Genomic DNA, 16,513 nt, shown 5'->3' with positions numbered 1-16,513 from the left:
GGGCAGACTTCTATGGTCTGTGCCCTGATCAAGGCTGGATAGATTTGGATGGGCTGAAGTGGAGCTATTCAGGGGCTTTGACAACAACTTTAGAAATTTTAGAACAAGGCCAGTGCCAGGCAGACTTATACAGTCTATGCCCTAGAAATGGCAAGGATAAATCAAGATTAGGTATACATATGATGTATCACTTCATATCATATGCAATGAGGTTTTCTTATTGGGCAGACTGGACGGGCCATACAGATCTTTATCTGCTATCATCTACTATGTTATGTTAATGTACCTAAATCATTTCATGTGCAACTCCAAAGGGGGGGGCGTGACTAAGAGAGGGACATGGGCGGATCAAGGGCGTTCCCAGAATTTAGAATACTTCTATTTCCGTGCCTAACGGAAAATAGTTAGGAGTGAGCATTTACACCAGCTTTTGGCAGGCATAAATGCTAGGTCAGAAAACAACAAGGCAGTTGGTCCTCTAAATCCAATATGGAACAAAAGGCAGACCTTGTAGAAAACATAGTCTTTATTAGTCAATTAAAAGCTCCCAGAAGACTCAATATAAAATGCCCAATGTGGTCATGTTTCACCAGCATTACAGGCTGCATCAGGGGAAGTAGTAACTGCAAATACAAAAGTTCAGATCCAAATCATAAAAAAACAATGAAAAACATAAATTTGAATCAAATAAAAGGAAGGAACTCCCGAACCATCAACTTAAAACATGAAATCCAAAGTGAGAACTAATTCCCTGAATAGAACCACATTGATATTTAAAACCACCATACAAACAGTAAGAAAAAACACTCAGCTGGAGTAAAACTTCAGAATCAGCCTGGCTGGTGCAGCTGTTGAAACATGGCAAGCACTACAAATATGGGGATGAAAACGCCCACTATGTTAAAAGAAACAATTCTGACTAAAAGAAAATTTAAAATGGGATGTCAATCATAGAAAAAAGGATGTACTTACATACTCAACCTTGACGCAGCCTGTAATTCTGGTGAAACATGGCCATGTCAGGCATTTTAGGTTGTGACTTCTGGGAGCTTTTAATTCACTAATAAAGAGCGTGTTTTCTACAAGGCATAAATGCTAGGCATGAAAATGACTTAAGCTAACATTCTGTAAAAATGATTCTAGGTGGCACTGCCTTTATAGAATTCTTGCTTAACACTCATCATTCCAGCACCTAAGTTTGGGTGCCATTTCCTGAATCTACCCCTTACCCCGCCATTGCCTAGATTATAAACCTTCCAGGGACAGAAAGATATCTACTGCACCTGAATGTCCACTGCTTTGATAGGAATTGAATGGGCTTCCTCTCATTTGCCGCACTGATAATCAGTAGAGTGACTTTGTAAAAGACCCCCTTAATTTCTTATCTACTGCCTACAAACGAAATTAAGGGGGTCTTTTACAAAGTCACTCTATCGATTATCAGTGCGGCAAATGAGAGGAAGCCCATTCAATTCCTATGGGCTTTTTCTCATTTGCTTCAAGGGAATCACTAGCGTGGCTTTGTAAAAGAAACCCTCAAAATTTTATTTGCCATTCATTTCTAAATGATTCCCAACATTCTGTTTGCTTTTTCAACTATTGTTGCACCCTGAGCTGAGGACTTCAATATATTGTTCTCGATTACTCCAGGAGCCTTTTACTGGGTGGTGACTCCTAATATGGAACCCTAGTGAAGATTATTTCCCTATACCTGAGTACACAGTTCTGGAACGCGCTGCCGCGTAACTTAAAAACGATTTATGAACTAATTAACTTCCGCAAATTACTGAAGACCCATCTCTTTAACAAGATCCTTCTGTAATACTAAATGTCTATTTTCTCATATATTTCCACCATTCATGATACATTGTAAGCCACATAGAGCCTGCAAAGAGGTGGGAAAATGTGGGATACAAATGCAATAAATAAAATAAATAAATGCATCACTTTGTACTTGTCCACATTAAATTTCTTCTGTGTTTTAAAAGCGCAGTTCCCAATGTGGCTAGGTCCTTTTGCAATTCCTCACAATTCTTTCATGTTTTAAAAACTGAGAGAAATTAGTACATCAAATTATACCTTATGACTGGTTCACAAACCTGTTCTGGGGGCTCCCCAGCCAGTCAGTTTTCAGGATTTCCATAATTTATATTCATGAGATAGATTTGCATGCAGTAGGGGCAATGCATGCAGATCTCTCTCATGAATATTCATTGTTAATATCATGAAAACCTGACTGGCCAGAAAGCCTCCAGGACAGGTTTGAGAATCACTGCCTTGTGAGTTTCAAGTTCCCCATTGTGATTTTAGCCAGATGGAGCAGCAGTGTACCTACTTGAGTTTCCACCTGGAGCAGATCACCCCCTTCTCCAAGCAAGGGGGTGCACAGCCGACAGCCGCATGCCTGCTCCGCACATCCGCATACTGCCTGCACCCAGAGCAGACCACCCCCACCGCCCCACCCTTGGTACGCTAGAGCTCTGGAGGCCCAAAATGATTACAAAAGGAATGGCCTATTGAGATGTCTTATATTTCAAAACATTGATTTGTACCTTCCTCAGTATCATTGATCGAATAAAGTGGGTGTTCTCCTAAGATTCACTTGTGTTTGATGTGCCCTTAGAACCACTATGGTAAGTGTATCCAGCATTATACTGACAAGTGATCACTTTACATCCATGATTCAAAATCATGAATCATTTTGGGGACCCTTTTACTAGCTGTATTAGAGGCTAACTCAGGCCTAATACAGCAAAAAATGGAGTACTGTGGACATGCTCAGGCATCCTGCACTAATGTTGAAATCTACGCACGCTAACCAGGGGCTAAAAAAGAGTGGATATTCCTGCACTGACCAGTTAGTATATCTACGTTCCTGCACACTAACTGGTTAGCATGCAGATACCATGTAAGCCCTTAACCACATTCGTAAGCCCTTAACCACCTTCAAAATGGGTGGCAGTAAGTACTCATGCAGTAATTTTAAAAAATGGCTACAGGTTAATGGCAATCTTAGAGTATATATAAGATTGCCATTAACATGTAGCCATTTTTAAAAATTACTGCATGAGTACTTACTGCCACCCATTTTGTATTCATAAACCTGTAGTTGCAGGGAACAATCCAAACAATACTCAGCAAGAAAATCCCATCAACTGATTATATAAGCAAAATCCAATATGTGCATTAGATATGGACCATCAGTATTATGATGCGTAAGCTACTGTACATAGATCAAGACCTTCATTGGTCCAATTTTTATTCAAAAATGTTTTCATCACTATTTTATAAAATTATTCTGTTTGGTTTGTTTTTAATTATACTAGTTTCACTTATCTTTTCTCAATAAGAATTTAAATGGGGAGCAGTGCCAACACATGTTTCACCAAAAGGCTTTTTCAAGGCATTCCCCATTAGCAGCATCTAAATAGATGGCTCAGAAGAATTGAATATATATTACTGGGGATAAATATTTAAACTAGAAGAACAGATCCCAAAACTATATCACAAAAAACGTTCTTCCTTTAAAATATTTAATTTCTTTTATTACAATACATATATCACATAAAACCACTTATGCTGTGTAAGTTCCGGAACTTGCCCAGTCACACCCTTCACTTCACCACCCATTCACATAAACCTTGTGTGGGCACATTTCTATATATCCATAATCTGTGTACATGCTCCCCAATTGTTGTTTCCTCAATTTCAAATCTTCCACTTGTGTCTTAGATATCGTCCTTAAAGGTTCAAATTATAGTCCTTTTAAATCATAAAAATCTTCTAAATCACATCAAGCAGGAGCACAGTGTTCACAACAAAGTCTCTCCAGCACTCTTCTTGGAGTAGTGTTAGTTCAGCAGAGTGAATCAGTGCAGTGTGTCAAGGGCTTCCTGGAATTTACATACTGTTTCCAGACTTTAAGCACCTTCTAACTCTTCACACCTTCTCTCTTTTGTTCCTCAATGCATTTCGAACACTCCTTCTTCAGGAGGAACATTTCCCTTAGGAATCATGAGTCCAGCACAGGACCCTCTGTGAGCGTCTCAGCAACTTAAATGAGACATCTGTTTAGGCACTGCTCCCCTTTTGAATTCTTACTGAAAAAAAGATAAGTGAAACTTATAATTTTAAAAAATGGAATAATTTTTAAAAAATAGTGATGAAGACTTTTTTGAATAAAAAATTGGACCGATGAGAATCTTAGAGTATGGCCATTAATGCAAAAAGATAGAAAAAAGGCATTTTTACAGCTGCAGTAAAAGTGACCTTAGCACACAGGAAAGACCCACATAAGGGCACACTAAGGGGCCCTTTTACTAAGCCATGTAGGCGCCTACGCACGCTCAACGAACATCAATTTTGAGTTACTGCCTGGCTACCGTGTGGCCCATGCGGTAATTTCATTTTTGATACACGTCCACTACACATGCTAGAAAATAATTTTTATTTTCTGGTGTGCAGCAGAAACCGGGCGGCAATTGTCATTCTATGTGTGTAAGCGATTACCGCACGGTTAATGTGTGAGACTTTAACGCTAAGTCAATGGTTGGTGATAAGGTCTCAGACCCAAAATGGATGTGTGCAAATTTTAATTTTGCCGCAAGTCCATTTTTGGCAAAAATTTTAAAAAGACCTTTTTTACAGGCATGCTGAAAAAATGGATCTGCACGCGCCCAAAACAGTCGCCTACACTAGCGCAGCCCATTTTTCGGCACACCTTAGTAAAAGGGCCCCTAAGGCTACTTTTTACCACAGCTTAGTAAAAGGACCCCTTTATTTTTATTATCATCAGAAGGTATGCGTTGTTGGTTTCTATTATTCAGCGGGTATTATTCACCACCTGTCCTTTTCTGCTTTTATCATGTAGCCTTCTTATCGCCAGCAGTGAGAGGGGGGAAAAAACAGACAGGTGCACATGAAAATCTACTTTTTAATTAGAAATTCACTTTTCATACATGAGCATCTAAATCACAGGCATGAAATGCCCCACTCAGTTCCACTGGTCTCTTCATGGTTGGCTGGACTTCACTGGAATAAAATGAAAGGAAAAAATTGGCATATATTTTTGTCCGTGAAAAAAAAGACCAACTTAATCTTGCAGGTGTTGTGATTCAAGTGCATTTAGTTTGCCTTTCACACAGAAGACTGACTTCTCATCAAAAAGCGATTGCCCTGAGAAAACAGGGCTAATGCAGCCCAGCTGCCTCAGTCTTCCTGTCTAATGTGGTCAGTTGTTATGGCAGTTCTCTAACCAACTACACTCATATCAAGGACATGGCAGTGAAACATCTGATACGTGTGCATCCAAAGTTTTCAAAACTGGAAAAATGGGGTTAAAAAAATGGGGTGGAAAAAAAATCTTCCATTTTGCTTTAATTTTCATCAGCTTTTCAAGTTTACTTAATCAAGTAATGTTTGATGGAATTCAGTCATGCTTTTGTATACAAACTAAATTAGAACCAGTATGTCATGGCCTTATTAAATGTACATTTACTTCTTTGGTCTTGTCCCTTTAAACAGAAATCTGGATTCTGTAGACCATTACTGACTTTATCTAACACAACTGTTAATACAGCAAAGAAATACTGCAGCTTTCAACATAATAGAACACACAGCTAGACTCACAAGTGAACTGGGTAACAGGCGTTCATACTGGTTTAATGCCACGTAGAAGCTTGCCTCAGTTTTACATGTTGGGTACTTCCTGGGTGTAAAACTGGAAAAGAGACAATGGAAAAATGAATGCAGAGAATTTCAACTGTGACATCTACTTACACTACGTACAGGAATAGCTAAGACGTGACAATTTACTTGTGCTATATTAAGCCATGATAAAAAGATAAGCAATTAAACAAATTTATTAAATTTGCTTTCAGAGCTTATATTGCACCAGACAGGGCTTTGAAGATGGGGATTGCCACTACTGATGTTTGTGTGAAGCGTGGTTTGGAAGGAGTCACACTGGGTCATTTATTTTGGAATTGTGATTCTATTCAGCAATTCTGGGAGCGGCAATGTCGTTACATCATTAGAGTGTTGTATAAGCAAATCCCATATACCCCCTAATTCTATAACACTCACCAAATATTGCAATTTCATTGATTGCTGTGCAATTTAATTGAATATTGAGCCAATTAGCGCCAATAATTGGATTTTTAACAAGTAATAATTGCCACTAATTGAAGTCAATTAGCACGTGCATGCATAAATTTAGGCATGTGATCTACATCTAAATTTTACGCACGTCCCGGAAAAGGGGGCACAGAAATAGGAAGGTCTTGGGTGTTTCAGGGTATAGAGCATAAGAACATAAGAGTAGCCGTGGAGGGGCAGAATCGAACGTGAACGCCTATCTCCATGGGCGTCTATGTCCGAAAACGGGTACGTGAAGAGGCGGGACAGACCGTATTTTTGAAAAAATGGATGTTTTTGAGCTGGGCGTTTGTTTTTTTTAGCGATAATGGAAACTAAAAACGCCCTAATCCGAGCCATTTGGTCGTGGGAAGGGCCACGATTCGTAGTACACTCGCCCCCCTGACATGCCAGGACACCAACTGGGCACCCTAGAGGTCAGTGCGGTGGACTTCAGACAACGCTCCCACATGCATAGCTCACTTACTACTGGTGCTGAGCACCCAACCCCCCTCCCCCAAAACCCACTACCCACAAATGTACAACACTACCATAGCTCTTAGGGGTGAAGGGGGCACCTACATGTGGGTACAGTGGGTTTTGGAGACCTCCCATTTACCAGCACAAGTGTTACAGGTAGGGGGGGATGGGCCTGGGTCCACCTGGCTGAAGTGCACTGTGGTACCCACTAAAAGTGCTCCAGGGACCTGCATACACGCAGGCCTCTAGGACTTGTTGCTGCTATATAACATTGGCACACCAGTTGACAGCTGAAGACTAATCTCTTCGAAAACGTCCTTTATTGGAATAAGCACGCTTACTCACAGTTAACTGCAGATCAGAGGTTGTGCCCCACTGGCAACGAGTCTCCCTGGTACTGAGATTAGCAGTAGGTCAGAGCTGGCAGAATGGTGTACAATGCCCTCTTTCAGCCACATTCAAGGTAAGAACTAAGTTCTGTAACGTGGCTAACACTTGAAAGGGATCTAAAACTGGCTTACAAAAATGGCCACTACCTCATGGACTACCGGAAACAAAACAGGGCACACTCTGACCCAGTAAGCAGAGGGAAAAGCACCATGGCAGTAGAGCCAACCAACTACCAACATCGCGAGCATTTGCCACAAGCTACTCGAATAATGGAGCCCAATACCCTACACCCACCACAATGCATTGCTGATGTGACTCTGCAGTGCCCTTAACAGAAAAGGTGTCACACTCACCCGAGAGCCACATCAGAACCAGGGAAAGGCTGTCACAGGATAGAACACATTCTGCTGTCATAGAGGTGGGTACGGCATTTGAGGCTGGCATAGAGGCTGGAAAAAAAGTTTATAAAGTGGGGTTTTTTTGGTGGGAGGGGGTTAGTGACCACTGGGGGAGTCTGGGGAGGTCATCCCCGATTCCCTCCGGTGGTCATCTGGGCAGTTGGGGCACTTTTTTGGGACTTGTTCGTGAAAGAAAAGGGTCCAAAAAAAGTGATCCAAAATCGCGGTAAAAACGCCTTTTTTTCGATTATCAGCTAAAGACGCCCATCTCTCCTCGGCCGATAACCACGCCCCAGTTCCGCCTTCACCACACCTCCAACACGCCCCCATCAACTTTACCCGTTTCCGCGACGGATTGCAGTTGGAAACGCCCAAAATCGCCTTTCGATTATACCGATTTGGGCGCCCAAAGGAGAAAGACGCCCATCTCCCGATTTGGGTCGCAATTTAGGCGTTTTTCTGTTTCGATTATAAGCAGGATAGTGGGTCAAACCAATGGTCCATCTAGCCCAGTATCCTGTTTTTGAAACAATAGCCAAGCCAGGTCACAAGTAACTGGCAGAAACTAAAATCATGGCAACACTCCATACTACAAATCCCAGGGCATGGGCATGGATTCCTGTTACGTGTGCAATTATAGAATAAAGGGGTTCTGTGTGGGCATTTGGTGCAAATGGGCACACCTAGATTTACACTCAACCCCTGCGCTTAAGTGCTGTTCTATAAACTGTGCCTATCTTTGGGGTTCTTTTACTAAGCTGCGGTAAAAGAGGGCCTGCGCAAGTGTCAGCGTGTTGTTTTGATGTGCGCTGAGGCTCCCTTTTACCGCAGTGGGTAAAAGGCTGTGTTTTTTTGAGGAAAAGAAATGGCCATGCGGTAAGTGAAACACTTACTACATGGCCATTTCTGGAGGAGCCCTTACCACCACCCATTGAGATAGTGGTAAGGGCACCTGCATTAACCCAGTGGTAACCGAGCAGCATGTAGCACTGCCTGATTACCGCTGGTTAAGTTCCAATGCAGGATGTCAGACTCACAGAAACAGAATGAAGCCTTGTGCCAGAAGAATAAGACCTCGGCTGGCGGGGGTTGGGGTCCCCCGCCAGCAAAGGTAGGCAACGGTGACAGCGGGTTGGCAGCTGGAGGGGGGGGGTCGAGAGGGTCGTCGGCAGGGGGGTCCATGGCCAAATCTACGGGGGCCACTGGTTTCATCAGACACAAGTCCTGGTGCCCAAATTTGGACACCGAAACTGCACTCCATGCTATTCTCTAATAGGAACTCATCTTTGAATGCCCATTGCAGATATGGCATTGCTGATTATTGAGCACCGCTATTTACTGAATGTAGCCAGTAGCTTTGAGCTCCACCTCAATTTCACCCCTGACCACCCCCACATTGCCTGGGCAGTGCCATGGTGCTCAGAGCCAATAGTCAGCAGTACTGTCCAGTTAAGCGTCACTGAATATTGACAGCTGGCCCACTCAGTGCGATATAACTGGGCAAGAACTTCTCCATCTCAGTTAAATCACTTGAAATATCAGGCTTAGAAAGATTTAAAAATTTACAAAAATAGAATGAACTGTATTTAAGACCCTATAGTGATTTCCTGCCAACTAAAGGCTTACTGATTGTGCCCCACTTTTTGGGTACCAAAATATCAAGTATTCCTTTACAGTCTCTAAACAAATAAAATAACTTGTCTCTTTACTCACTGGTTCCATTTAAGCAACAATGTAATCTGAAGAATTTATAATTTAATTCATTCTAACAAAAGTGATCAAGATGTTTCTTGAAACACGGCCATGGATCTATATGTTTGAGGGGTGCTTGGAATGACAAAGTTAGGATTGGGCGTGTCAAGGACCTTGATCTGTTCCAGGATAGAAAAGACTCAATGCAAAATGTTCCCTCTCTTTTTTCTTATCCCTCAGATGATCCTTGTTTAGAACTGAAACACAACTGGAGGAACACTTTGTCATTCCAGAATCACTTACTTCCATTTTCGAGTTCTCGTTTTTACTTCTTCAGTACTTTTCACGATAAACTGTGGGGTTCTTTGGAGAGGCAGAAGACAAAAATGGGGACTAGATAGGACTAAACGAAAAAAAGCACACAAGACCTTCAAGACTTGGACAATAGAAAATTATTTATTCAGAAAATGACCCGACATGGGCCATGTTTCGGTGAGAGTCCACTTGCTTCAGGGGTCAAAAGAACATCCCAAATTCCTTGTTATGTATTGCAGGAAAATGATAGCTAAACTACCGCTACTACTACTACTTATCATTTCTATAGCACTACTGGACTACACAGCACTGTACACTTGAACACAAGGAGACAGTCCCTGCTCGACAGAGCTTACAATCTAAACAAAAAAGTCAATCTTCATATAATCATATGCACAATCACAGAAAAAAGTCACCGCTGTCTCAATTGTCCAAAAACTGAAAAACACCATCAAACCTTATTGATTTGACTAGATAGGGCTGCCATGAGCAGCTAGGCTTAGAGCACAAGATGATACTCTGATGCTTTTAGTCAAGAAAAGCATTCCTTCACATGGAAACATCCAATGGAACAAGAAAGAAGGACCTGAAAAGGCCTCTCCCCTCACCCACCATGCACCATATGGACAAATTACAGGAAGAGTGTAGGAAGGAGAAGGCAGGATGAGTGGGAGACAGTTCCTAGCTTTGAATTTCTCTGACATGTGAACAGACACAAAAACAGGTTGAATCCAGACCTGTGGCTTTAGGCAATACTAAATAACTCTTGCTGTGTCTTGATTATTATCAGTTAGCCAATATGAACAGATATTACCATTGATTGCTTATTTAAAAACACTAAGGCGTCCTTTTACTAAGCTGCCCTAGGAAGTGGCCTGTGATAACATGGGCTTCTAGAATTGCTGTGTGTTATACGGCACTGCTTAGCAAAGCTATATATTCATTAACTTGCATATTTGATTATTGAAAGATTGTTTGTATTAGTTTGTATTATCAATTTTCCCAGCTATACATGTTGTCAGACTCCTGACGCAGGCAATTGTTTTGCCAAAACACATCCGTGTCGGGTCCTTAACCTGCTGGAAATGGGAGGGTCATGGGCGTTTCGGGGTGCATTGGGAATGTGATTTTGAGTTACTTGCATAATTATAGAATATGAGTGCTCTTTGAGTCAATGTACATAAGTACATAAGTATTGCCATACTGGGACAGACCAAAGGTCCATCAAGACCAGTATCCTGTTTCCAACAGTCGCCAATTCAGGTCACAAATACCTGACAAGATCCCAAAAAAGAACAAAACATGTTATACTGCTTATCCCAGAAATAGTGGATTTTCCCCAAGTCCAATTTAATAATGGTCTATGGACTTTTCCTTTAAGAAGCTGTCCAAAACTTTTTTAAACTCTGCTAAGCTAACCACCTTTACTACATTCTTCAGCAATGAATTCCAAAGTTTAATTATACGTTGAGTGAAGAAACATTTTCTCCGATTCATTTTAAATTTACTACTTTGTAGCTTCATCGCATGTCCCCTAGTCCTAGTATTTTTGGAAAGCATAAACAGACACTTCACATTTGTACCACATTTTTAATGATGCAAATGGCAGCGCCTAAATTTATGCATGACCTCTCCACAGTAGGTGCAGCTTATAGAATACTACTTAAGCAGTTTTTCTCAGCACCGATTTTTTTAGGTGCCATTTATAGAATCTAGCCTCATATAATCCAGGGATTAGTGTGTGCACGTGGCAAAACTAACATGGAACGCTTTTGCGTGTCCCTCATTAAGGGATCCTTTTACCAAACTGTGGTAAAAAAATACCCTGCTGTAGTGGCAGTGGCCATTTTTGCTGCATGCTGAGGCCCTTTTTACCGCAGCAGGTTAAAAGGATGCAAAAATACATGGCCATGCCATAAAATTGCTCTTACCAGGTAGTGCACAGTACTGCCCCATTACCTCCAGGTAACCGCCATGCAAAAATTAAAAAATTAAGCCCTATCTTCCCCAGCATGGGAAATGGCACACACTGGGGCAGGAACTATTGCCGGTGCCAGTGTTGGACTGGCGGTAGCTCCAAATTGGTACAGGTAAACTCGTATTAGGTTTACCGCTGCTTTGTAAAAGTCCCCTAAGCCATTTTTGCTGCATTAGGCACAGGGGCGTAGCTAGGTGGGGCCACAGGGGCATGGGCACCCACAGATTTAGTCCTGGCCCCCCTGCTTTCACCCCCCCCCCCCGCTGATCCTCCCCCACCACATTTGACCCCCCTCCCGCCGCCGTCAGGTACCTTTGCTAGCGGGGGTCCCCAAACCCCGCCAGCCGAAGTCCTCTTTGGTGCCGGTCTCCGGCGCATTGCTGATCTGGATTCTGTGCAGGATGTCAGGACTCACAGAAACAGAATCCAGATCAGCAAACGCGCTGGACTCGGAGACCGGCGCTGAAGGGGACTTTGGCTGGCGGGGGTTGGGGACCCCCGCTAGCAAAGGTACCTGACAGTGGCGGGAGAGGTGTCAAAATGACGGGGAGGGGCGGCGGCACCGGGGGGGGGGGTCAAAAGTGGCAGGGGGTCGGCGGTGCCGGGGGGGGTAAAATGTGACCCTTCACCTCGGGCTCTGGACCCCCCTCCCGCTGAAGTCTGGCTACGCCCCTGATTAGGCATGCATTAGCACTTAACACAGTGTAGTAAAAGGGCCCCTTAGAATATTGGGGGTCCTTCTACTAAGCTGCAGGAAAAAGGACTCTGTGGTAGCAGCAGGGGCTGTTTTCCCATGTGCTAGGGCCCTTTTTACCGCAGAGGGTGAAAAGCCCCCCCAAAAATGGCCACATGTTAAGTTTTACCGCATGGCCATGTGGTGGGGAGCACTTACCACCACCTATTGAAGTGGCAGTAAGGGCAGTAACCGGGCAGCAAATAGCAATGCCCGATCACTTCTGGGTTACTGCCGCACTAGAAAAAAAAATTTCCGGCGCACAATAGTTCAAATTTAACATGTGGTAAGCCTGCTTTGGGTTTACTGCCGCTTTATAAAAGACCCCCGTAATGAAGTGGTACATTACGAAGGGTTAAAGATTTCTAGCCATGACTAATGCATCAATCATATATGTTCTAGTTTGACAAAATATTAGCTACAGTAAAGAACATTTTTATTAGGAAATGTCAGTCCCTGAGGGTAATAATATTGTAACTCATGTTATTTTTTTAAATAATTTAAACCATTTATTTGGGGGGGGGGGGGTTGGGCTGCAGAGAAACCTGCAGGTCGAGAGCATTAACATCTTTGTTCTAGCTGTCAGGGATTCCCCCAAATGTTCCATTAGATTTGCACAAGCTTTAAACAAGTATTTGAGCTAACTATCCAGAGAAACAACAACATTTTTAGTGCATATTTTCTGTGCTAGAGTAATATTCCAAAGTTGTCATATGTGGATTAATGGAAAAATGGAAAATGTGTAAAAGAAACGGGGAAGGTAATCCACTGTTAAGTTTTACAGCATTTTCTTTATTGATTTAAACATGCAAAATTTCTTACTAGTGGTAAACTTCAGATTTGCCTACAAGTAGTAGGATAAAGGTTAGGGTTTATTTAATTTTTTTGTTATTCCTGTTAAATGATCCAGAAGCTGAGAAAATGCTCTGCTCATCCTGCAGTCTCTCTCCTCCCCTTCCTGCTCTCTTTGGAGCATGCCTCAGGCTACCAGTTGGGTGCTTTTGAAATGTTTGCCAATTGGTGGCCAGGAGCATAATGAAAAGAACAGAGGACTATGGGGCCTGCTGCTGATTTTCCCAGTTCCTTGTTAATTTTAACAAGGGCTTCATGTTTTCTAAAAAGGGATTGTTTTAGTAAAAACTGTCCTTCAACATGTAGTACATTTAAATTGTGTTCTTAAAGGTACTTCTTTAAAGTGTTTCAAATAATGAACCTTTCTACTTACTACAAAGGTTTCAGACTCCGGTCCTGAAAGGCTACAAACCAGTCAGGGTTTCAGGATATCCCTAATGAATATGGATGACATGGATTTGCATACCCACTTCCTCTATTGTCTGTAAATATCTCTTCTGCATATTCATTGGGGATTATCGAGAAAATCTGACTGGTTTGTGGTTAGTTTGCAAAAGACTATTACTATTTTGTAAATCCCAGGGACTTACTATGTTGTTTGCTTTGGCATGCCACAATTAAAAAAAAAAAATAATGTTGAACATGAATACACTACTGAAAATAAAGCCAATAGAAGTCTTTCTGTATGTTTATTCTGTTAAAGTTATGTATAATTTTCTAAGAAATATAACTAAACCCATGTACATGCTTACATATACATACATGCATACAAGCACACATATATATTTGCCCTTGAAGTCTGTCCCTCAAGCTTTTTAACAACAAATGTGCATTTAACAAAACTCTTGGCCTGCCTCAGCCTCCCTTTATGTTGTACAAGCCAAACACCTCATTTTAGCATGACCTTAGGAGAATAGTGATACTTTTAGTGTTTCCTGGTATTTGGTAGAAGGAATGTTTTTATTTGAATGCAGATGTCATTTGGTTTACAGGAAGGATTTGGTAACATGCTCATGCCAGTACTGCACTTATCCCAAATTTCCTGCTCTGAAGGAAGAACACATGTCAAAGCTCACTCTTTGTTAAATGGAAAAGATTCAGTACACCAGAAGCTTCTATTATAAACATTGTGACTTTGTGCAATTTACAAAATGTTCTATCTCCATTAAACAATAAACCCCTGACCCCAAAGCTCAGTTTCAGGATTCTGCCATTGGAGGAGGTAGACATAATGGATGGCAATAATAAATGAAAAGGTCAAGAGGTGAAGAAAAACTGTTTAATTATTTCTTTAGCTTGTGGGCTGAAGGAGCATTGCAGGTCTGCCTTCTCTCTCATAGAAACTGAATCAGAAGGCTCTAGAAAAGCCGCACAAGCGTGTGGGATAGGGGAAGCATGATCTCCACTGCATTTGGAAACAAAGCACAGTCTCTAAGGATTCTTGCAAGCTATGAATATTGCAGTTTCTTCTGTTTAACTCTGTGCTCCCTGTAGACTAGGTCCAAGTTCAAGAACATCAGTTATCTGCTATGAAAAAAGTTTTAGTTAGTCAGCATAGGAAACCATTGTTCAGTTTTAATTCTATTTGAGATACTGTCTTCCGCAGTTTAATCTTCTGAAAATGTAGAAATAAAGGTCAGCCAATAAATTGTAAATCAGAGCTTCCCAAACTTGACCCTAAATGGAATCATGAAACCTGCATTTGGGTTTGTGACCTGGGTGGGAGTTCCATAGGATGTGATATGGACTGGATAGGCTGTATGGCCTTTATATGCTGTCATTTTCTCCTGTGCCACTGAGGGGTTGTAACATGCTCTGCAGTTCCACAAATTGGGGTCATAGCTACAGAAAGATTGGTGAGCTCTGTAATAGATAATACCTTTTAATTGAGCTAACTTGTGACTAGCTTTCAAGAACTGTGACCCTGTCATCAGAATATTTTCTCTCAAATCCATGACTGCTAAGCTTTGGCTTTCCACTGTGTTAAATCTGAAAAGGAACCCCTTTGAATGAATCCCTTGCTGAAATATCCAACCACCTTTTCGGCGTTAGCTTCTTCACTGAGTGTGGGACATTAGCATCTAGGATATGTTGATATTTAGTTGATATTTCCACCTGCACAATATTTCTCAGATCACAGATCCATCTCAAACTTAATGGTTGGCAAGATATTTTTTCAAATGATTTTTTCTTCAAATATATATGTATTATGATTTCTTTAGTGCCTTTTTGAAGAAATTCATCCAAGGCGTTGTACAGCAAGAATAATTCAGACCAGAGACATAGCTACGGGTGGGCTTGGATGGGATAGGCCTACCCATTTTTAGCTCAGACCTACCCAGTGTAGCTGCCAATGTCAAAAGGGGGGTAGGGAAGAGGTACAAAATAAATATTTAGAATATAGATCCTATTTTTGCATCTCTCCTTCTCCATGTTACCACCCTGTGTCCGGCATCTCTCCTCCTCCTTCCCCCTTTCTGGGTCCATATCTCTTCTCCTCCTCCCCCCCCCCCCCCCTCGGTCCAGCATCTTTCTTTCCTCTTCAGTCCTCCACATATATAGGTCTTTCATGGCAGCAATGAAACCAGGCTGCCTCTGGTGAGCACGAGGATCTTCTCTCTGCTTCAACCTGCTTCTTCTGATGCAACTTCCTGTTACCACGTAGGTGGAACACGGCAGAGGGAAAGTTCTTGGGCTGACCAGAGACAGCCTGATATCATCACTGCCAAGTTTAGAAGGTGAAGGGGAGATGCCAGATCCATAGGAGGCAAGATAGGGAGAGAGAAATGCCGGACCCACAGGGGGGAGGCAAAGAGACATGCTGGACCTATGGCAGGGGAGGGAGAAGGGAGAGAGATACCTCACGATCTGCAAGGGGTGGGGAGGGATGGGGTGGTTGAATGGAGAGATGCCGGACCTGCAGGAGGTGGGAACAGAGGCAGGGAAAGAGACGCTTATTGCCCACCCAAGTTAATTCTGGGCCCACCCAAAATGTCAGGTTTAGCTACTGTAGCCCGGGTCTCACCCGTGCGCTAGCTCCGGCCCCAGGCCACAAAACAGATCTCAGTTCAGTTCCACATTCAGGGCCAATCTCCCTCACTCATCAGTTCAAGCACGCATGCAGTCGAGCTTGGGAGTAGGTCAGTGGTCCAGAATGGCGATCCAGTAGTTTGAGAGGCTATGCTTTACCCTCTGGAGCTGATCGGTTCCCTCAGCTCTCTCTCTTCCACAAACCAGGCAGTACTCAAAAAGTCTCAAACAAGTGCAAAACTTTTATTAGAATTCTTGCAACAGGCAAACGGCAACTGGCAAATTATCAATCCAAAGTATTCCTTGTTGTTATTCCCCAGGGGAACTCCCTTCTACACTTTTTCTCCAAATTATATTTACAGGATACTTAAAGTTATATTTACAGGCAGTGGCGTAGCTACGGGTGGGCCTTGGTGGGCACAGGTCCACCCATTCGTGGCTCTGGCCCATCCAGCGGCAGCACCACACTGCTCTCTTCCCTCCGCGGCATCCTGGCATCTGTGCTTCTGT

General features: G+C 42.5%; 1 long non-coding RNA gene across 1 annotated transcript; it reads left to right on the top strand.

Moving 5' to 3' along the window:
* The first annotated feature begins 259 nt into the window (after positions 1-259).
* On the top strand, positions 260-16,126 carry LOC115478221. The gene is made up of 3 exons (XR_003943464.1): positions 260-271; positions 4,796-4,798; positions 16,034-16,126. It is a non-coding gene; the product is annotated as an uncharacterized LOC115478221 (long non-coding RNA).
* Positions 16,127-16,513: the final 387 nt, after the last annotated feature.

This window comes from Microcaecilia unicolor, chromosome 9 (assembly GCF_901765095.1).
Source record: "Microcaecilia unicolor chromosome 9, aMicUni1.1, whole genome shotgun sequence".
NCBI classification, from domain to species: Eukaryota; Metazoa; Chordata; class Amphibia; order Gymnophiona; family Siphonopidae; genus Microcaecilia; species Microcaecilia unicolor.
The sequence above is the reverse complement of the archived record's forward strand: the minus strand, read 5'-3'. Positions and strand labels throughout refer to the sequence as shown.